The 7,967-nt window shown below is 44.2% G+C and overlaps 1 non-coding gene across 1 annotated transcript; it reads left to right on the top strand.

Moving 5' to 3' along the window:
• Positions 1 to 7,491: 7,491 nt before the first annotated feature.
• LOC145352036 (U2 spliceosomal RNA) lies at positions 7,492 to 7,691 on the top strand. Its single transcript, XR_013888494.1, has one exon. It is a non-coding gene; the product is annotated as a U2 spliceosomal RNA (small nuclear RNA).
• Positions 7,692 to 7,967: the final 276 nt, after the last annotated feature.

Below are 7,967 nucleotides of genomic sequence, written 5' to 3'. Positions count from 1 at the left end.
TGGTATCTGCCTCCATATCATTTCATTTGTTGTTGATTTATTTGTCAACCCATATGGGTCCCCACTCATGGTTCACTTTGGGTATTAATCAGCCTGGAAATTCACCGCTTCGAGCAATCATTTCTCTCTGCTAACACTGCCCAAACCCAGAGAACAAAGTCATTGCTTTCCAATAAGTATTAGTGCTAAATCTTTGCCAGTAACGTTTCAATTCCCCTTCTGTTGCATATTTAACTTCCTTACTAACACAAACATTAGGAACATAAGATTGCATTAAAAGAAAATCAATCAACATTCTGTGAAGAAAGTCAAATTGATGTACCATTTAAACAAAAATATATTCTACCCTCTTGCAATCCTGCACAGCCTGGTCAAACACAGCTGAGTGTGTGACAATAACATGGGGGCAATTCTCCCAGCAACAGCAGTGCACCAGACCAGGAGATTCAAGCGGAGGCTGTTTCACGGGATTCCCACTGAGCCCTGCAACCTTCACGAGACTGCGGGGGCTGGATTTCTGGCCAGAAATCAGCATGGAGCTGTATAATTTATTTAAATGAGGATTATGATATAATTTGCGCTAAATTAGCAGGCCCAGGACTGAAGTCTCGCTCGCCCCATAAGGAGTGTTTCATTCCAGCAGGGTTTACAATAGCTTCCCACTAGTGAAGAACTGGTGGCCTGACCCTTCTGGAATGAAGAGGGGCCATCGAAGCCTCCCAGAGGGTCAGGGGTAAGGTGGGTGCGTTCTGGGCATTGCCAGCCTGGCAGTGCCAGCCTGGGCCCCCGACACTGCCCAAGGGGCAAAGTGGTAATGCCCAAGGGGCATTCTGACACTGCACAGTGGACATCAGGCAGTGCCAAGAGGGTGATGCCTAATGAGGGTGGGGTTTATTGGCATGGAGCCTCTCGGGGCGTTCAGTGGGATGGGGGGGGGGGTTCCCATGCCACTCTGCAGAGGGATCACTGACAGAGGGAGGGAGGCCAACAATTGGGGCTGGACATTAGGGCGGAGGAAAGGGGGAATCAGCCTGCTGGGAGTGGGTCAGGACTGAGGAGGCAGGTTGTTGGGAGGTAATCAGGAAATTGGGACTGCTGGTTGAGGAGGGGAGATCGAGGCAGGAAGGGGGAGATCAGAAGATTGGAACTGTTGGTTGGGGGGGTGAGATCAAGGCAGTGGGAGGAAGGGGGGCGGAGACACTGGCCCAGGCATGTTCGGGGAGGCCAGCGATCAGACCGTTGGGTGGTCATACATCCAGCGCTGGGGGATTTGCTGTGCTGGTCAGTGGTTAAGAGGTCAGCAGTGTTGGGTTACTGTGCATATGCTGATCTCGGCGCTGACAAATTGGTGCATGCGCAGTGGTCTGTTCAGCACTCTGCTCCCAGCCTCTCCACTGGGAATAGGCCCCACACCCAGATTTTTCACGAGATTCATTCTAATGCATTCAGCAGTGCACAGAGTGTGGGAGATTCCTTTCAAAACTCCTGCTGAAAAAAAACAGTGGGATTTACTCTAGCTTTTATGCAAATTTGACGCTTAGAATTTTGGGGGGAGAATCCGCTCCTCCCACAACCCCCCAATCTCCCCCTGTTATCTCTTTCAAAGTTGAAAGTCACAAAGACAGATCCCAACAGTTGTGTTTTTTTTAAACAAGAACCAAATATAATAGAAAGCAAGTACATATTTGGCATTAAGAGGATTAACATTCGTATTTTAGCTGCATTACTACTGGCATGTGGTCAGCATGGTGCTGAGTGGGCCACTGCGCATGCGCTAGTCAGTCAGCACCGGGATCGGCACATGTGCAGTAGCCCCTCAGTGCCGGCTTCCCAATTGCTGGTCAGCTCAATCACTGGCCAGCACGACAATCCTCCCCATTGCTGGTCATACAGCACATCCCACAGCCTGATCGCTGCCCCCCCCACCCGAGTGTCTGGGCCAGCCTCACTCCCCCCTCCACTCCGCCTCAATCTACCCCCCCCCACCACCTGCATCCCAATCCCCCTGCAGCCCCGACCCACCCTCCTGGCGGGCTAACCCACCCCCCCACTACCGCGATGCCCAGCCCCAATCACTAGCCCCCCCCTCTCTCTGTTACTGATTCCTCTGCAGCATGGCGGTGGGACCCCCCCCACTTTGATCCTCACTTTGGCAGTAGTTATACCACTGGCTTATTCGCCACTGCTTCCCATTCTCGGTGTGTACACTGCACACAGACATCACTTCTGATTATCAATCTAATTTACAGTTAAATGAAGTTTTCCTGAGGAGCAATAGAGCAGCATGTATAACATCTATGCAATTTACTACAACTAATCACACTATTAATTCTGGATAATTTCTCGACCAAGGCAAAATTGGTTGAACTATCGACAGAAAATTAGTTTAAATTACAGAGCATTTTCAAGGTGCTGAAACCAAGGTGCTCACGTCATCATTAAAGATCAGTAGGAATGAGGGGGTCTATGTTTTTTGGCCAATATGCATTCCTCAAACACTGAGTAATATGCTTGATATGAAAAGTGCTATATAAAAACAAGCTCTGTTTATATGCACATGGGCAGGTTATCTCTCCAATCTCTTCCCCATACAAATGATTTATCAGTGGACCCATCATTAAAATTGGATGCCTCACATTCAGTATAAGAATGGACTTCTGGCAGAAATCCAATGCTGGAAACAAAATTTAAAAAAGTCCTCCCAATGCTAAGAGGTGTAGATGTCTATTAGAAACCTGAGATATCCAATTAACTGGAGAGCTTAGAGAGTCTGGGATCGATCTCCTTAGAGAAAAGAAGGTCAAGGAAAGACTTGGTAGAGACTTACAAAATCAAGAACAGTTCTGACAGAGTAAATAAGAAGAAATGTATAAGCAGAAGCATCAGTAACCAAGCACACAGATTTATCGTTGCAGAAGTGAGATGATAAGAACATGTTTTATTCGGTGGGCTAGGGAAAAAGATACAAAAGTTTGAGGACATGTACCAACCGATTCAAAAACAGCTTCTTCCCTGCTGCCATCAGACATTTGAATGGACCTATCTCACATTAAGTTGATCTTTCTATCATCTAGCTATGACTGGAACACTACATTCTGCACTTCCTCCTTTCCTTCTCTATATACGGTGTGCTTTGCCTGTATAGCACGCAAGAAGCAATACTTTTCACCGTATGCTAATACATGTGATATTAATAAATCAAATCAAGTCAAATTATAATCTGGAATACGTAGCATGGAAAGATATGGAAGCAGATTCAATTGTCACATTCAAAAGAGAATTAGATAAATACATTAAGGGGAGAAAATTACTATGGGGAAGCATCAAGGGAATGAGACTAATTGTGTTGCTCTTTCAAAGAATCGGCACATGCTCGATGGGCCGGATGGCTGCGTGGTACTGTAAGATTCTGTGATGGTAATAATTATCCCTGTCATTATGTAAATAAATCTTCCACATTTGGCATAATAAATGCATCAATTCCTTTTTGCCTCAGCAGCTGAAGCAGTATTTCGCTGTGAGTGGAATTCTAAAACTATGTTATCCCATTTAAATTATAACAAACCAGCTGAATGTAAAATCATGGCAATTACTACTTTTAATTTTACCTTTGGCTTGAAATGTTCAGAAGAGGACAGGCACTTCCCAACACCAGATATAGTGGCCAGAATTCTCCAACCTCGCTCGTGCCTCAGGTTCTCCAGTCCCGCTGCTGTCAATGGAGATCTGGCTAAGCACCCAAACCAAATCCCCCTTTCTCTCTGGCAGTGGTGGCAGACCGGGCAAGACCAGAGAATCCCAGCCATGAAATTAGACACCCATTTTTCTCAGGCTGCCCTCATATCTCCTAGTTGCTGGTTACAGAATCTTAGTGCTAATTGGTCCAGGAAATAGATCCCCTGCCTCTTGGCTACAAATGGCATAAAGCATGGCAGCTCTTAAAAATAATGGTAAGGGGTAGAACAATTTTTTTAAAATTGCATGTAGTTGACAAATTTAACTCATCCCAATGTGTTTCAGAGATGAAATAACCAGACACTGGAGTGGGGGGGGGATGGTTGGAGAGGACTTGGAATTTCGGCGAAAAGCGTGATCAGAGAAGTAGGTTTTGAGTAGGCTTTTGGAAGGAGGAAGGAGACATAAATAAGGGAAGGCTTAGCGAGAGCTTTGAGTATGAATGGCTAAAGTATTTAAAGCCAAAAGTGGAGCACAAAAAATGGAAGTTGTGAAGAAATCCAGAATTGGAAAAACAAAATAGAAACCCTATAGCACAGAAAGAGGTCATTTGGCCCATCAAGTCTGCACTGACAACAATCCCACCCAGGCCCTATCCCCAATTTACCCACTAAACTACACACCCGGGGACACTAAGGGACAATTTAGCATGGCCAATCCCACCCAGGCCCTACCCCCATACCCACCCACTAATTCCTCTAACCTACACATCTCAGGACACAAAGAGCAATTTTTTTTTAGCATGGCCAATCAACCTAACCCACACATCTTTGGGCTGTGGGAGGAAACCCACACAGACACAGAAGAATGTGCAAACTCCACACAGACAGTAACCCAAGCTGGGAATTGAACCCAAGTCTCTGGAACTATGAAGTAACAGTGCTAACCACTATGCTACCGTGCCTCCCACTGTAGGAATGTAAAACTGAATGTGGTTAGAGGACAAGATTCTAGGGGAGATTTAGATTCCTCTTGGTCGTGGAAGGATCGAGAGTTTAAAATTGAGGCGTGGGAGCCTAAGATAGCCAAATAAAACTGTACGGGAATAACGAAGGAAGGGGATTAAGCAGATAGGATGCAGGAGAGAGCATATGATGTACCAGCATAATGAACTGGGGTGAATAATAAAGAATAACATTATTCTAAACAGCTTCTCAAAACCTCCTTATATACATTTCAATCACTGTGACTGGATGAGACTAAGGACTGAACCTATTCACATCAGTCTAGCCGGCCAATCTCATATTGTCCTCCCAACTCTTTTTGCAAGCTTTCCAAGTGAGCAGTAGCATTTGCTTCATGGTCCACCATAAACAACACCCCACTTTCATTGTCTTCAGATCTCCAGTTCATTTGGTTGCTCTAATCCAAGGCTGAGCAGCTTGTATTTTCAGCTATTCAGCAGTGGAGCAGTGTGAAGCATCTTGACTCCTATCTGTGCAACAGTTTATCTATGAATCAAAATCACAGGATACTACAGTGCAGAAGAGGCCCTTCAGCCAATCAAGTCTGCACCGACGTATGAAAGGCCCTAACCTACCTACCTAATCCCACTTGCCTGCACTTACCTGTGCTCCTGAAGGTCATGAACTAACCAGTGCATGCACCAAACTGTTCAGAATTTTATACTTCCAGTCGAACAATCAGATTTTTAAATCATCTGGAACTATTCCCAGAAATCAATCCCCCAGCATTAAAGTACAATGACCTTCAAATGTTTGCTACACCTTTGCCTATCAGCCACATTCTTCAAGCTTGACAATTATTTTCACCACAAGTACTGTCAAGATCCTTCCTTTGTTGATTACATTCTTGGCTGTGTGCTTCAGGTGTTAAAGCACTCATGGCAAAAAACTGCGCATTTCATAACATTGACGAGGAAATGTAACAAACTTGTTTCCACTTGCTAAAGTCGTAAGTCTCCTGGCCCATTAATTTTGACGCATTTAGAGGACTGAAATTCTTTGGTGACATTGTTGTTGCCCTTATTTAAAATTTGGAATCCATGCAGATTTAACAAAATAGTTATTATTTGAATGGGTGTAAATTGAGAGAGTGAGACCTTGGTGTCCTCATGCATCATTCGCTGAAAGTAAGCGCGCAGATACAGCAGGCAGTAAAGAAGGCAAATGGTATGTTGGCCCTCATGGGGAGAAAATTTGAATATAGGAATAGAGATGTTTAACTGCAATTGTGTAGGGCGTTGGTGAGGCCACATCTGGGATATTGTGTGTAGTCTTGGTGTTCTAGCTGAGGAAGCCTTATTATTGAGGGAGTGCAGCGAAGGTTTACCAGGTTGATTCCTGGGATGACAAGTCTGTCAAATGAGGAGAGACTAAGTCAATTAGGATTATAGTCACTGGAGTTTAGAAGAGTAAGAGGGGATCTCATAGAAACTTACAAAATTCTAACAGGACTAGACAGGGTAGATTCAGAAAGAATGTTCCCAGTAGTGGGGGAGTCCAGAACTAGGGATCATAGTTTGAGGATAAGGGTTAAACCTTTTAAGGCTGAGGTGAGAAAAAATTTCTTCACCCAGGAGGTGGTGAATGTGTGGAATTCGCTACCACCGAAAGTTGAGGCTAAAACGTTGTGTGATTTCAAGAAGAAATTAGGTATAACTCTTGGGGCTAAAGATATCAAGGGATATGGGGAGAAGGCAGGATCAGGACATTGAATTTGATAATCAGCCCTGATCAAAATGAATGATGGAGCACGCTCAAAGGGGCCTTCTCCTGCTTCTAGTTTCCATGTGAATCTTGTATTCGATTACCTCCTTTTTCTGTTTGGTGCTGATGAGTATTTCATTGCCAGTTCAAGAATACAGCGGTGTTCTCTCTCCTTCTCCTCATCAAAACCCTGGGGTGCATAATATGGTCATTTGGCCTATCAAGTCTGCACCAACTCTCCAATAGGGCATCTCACCCAGCACCACCCCCCACTCTATCCCTTGACCCCACACATTTTACCCATTAATCCCCCTAACCTACACATTTTGGGACACTAAAGGGAAATTTAGCATGGCTAATCCATCTAATGTGCGCATCTTTGGACTTCGGGAGGAAACCAGAGCACCCGATGAAACGCATAACGCATGCAGACACAAAGAAAGTGCAAACTCAACATAGATAGTCACCCGAGGCTGGAATTGAATCCAAGTCCCTTGCGCTATGAGGTAGCAGTGCTAACCCCTGTGCTACCATGCTGCCTTTATCTTGATGCTGACCCTTCCTGCTGGCTTCCCGTTCATGTTGTTCTTTCTCTTCTTCCAGTCTACATTGCTCTCACTGTTTTACTAGCTGAAATTGTTGCTCACAATGGAAACTCTCACTCCTTCAGCTGCAAATCATTCTCTCATTCCATTTTTACCACATCAGTGATGACTTGCTCAGATTTGATGTGATATTAGAACCAGGTAGAAAACAGTTTAAAGAACAGCAAAGAGAGGGGATAAGAAATGGGGATTCTTCAGGCTGGAAAGATCTCACAGGCAGAAAGTCCATTGGTCTTGGGAACATATGTTGCTTTTAATGCATATGATTTTGTGACCAAGGGGATAAAATTTACCCTGTCCATAATTTTAGCAAAAATAAAGTGTATTTACCTTTTCAGTAAAACTGATGTAAGACAGTGCATTCCAAGTTTGTATATCATATCTAAACAGGAGATTAGCTGCACATTATGGAGATGTGATGGCCTAGTAGTATTATCACTAGACTATTAATCCAGAAACTCAGCAAGTGACATATGGTGAAATTTGCTTCTTGGCCTTTTGGCTAAGATCAAGTGTAGTATTGACAAGATGTGCTTGGTTGAAGTCATCAGGTTACATTTCAACTTCATTTGAAGCAATTTTTAAAAGCGGCATCTTGGCCTTTTGGCTAAGATGGAAATGAGATCAAGCCTTGCAGGTGGTGAAATGCCTACTCCAATCAGCTTGGATCATGTAGATGAAGCCCAAGACAGGAGGTGAGAGCCCTCCGGAATGGGATCGGGAATGTCTCAACCTGTTGAGACTCTGAATTGGACTTGATTTGATTGAATTGGAATTTTAAAAAAGTATTCAATTAAAAATATCTGGAATTAAGAATCTACCGATGACCATGATCCATTATTGATTGCTGAATAAACCCATCTGATTCATTACTGTCCTTTAGGGAAAGAAATCTGCCATCTTTACCTAGTCTGGCCTACATGTGATTCCAGAGCCACAGCAACATGGTTGACTCTCA

Source organism: Carcharhinus amblyrhynchos, chromosome 13, assembly GCF_965287045.1.
Source record: "Carcharhinus amblyrhynchos chromosome 13, sCarAmb.v2.hapA, whole genome shotgun sequence".
NCBI lineage: Eukaryota > Metazoa > Chordata > Chondrichthyes > Carcharhiniformes > Carcharhinidae > Carcharhinus > Carcharhinus amblyrhynchos.
This window is presented reverse-complemented; position numbering and strand designations above follow the sequence as displayed.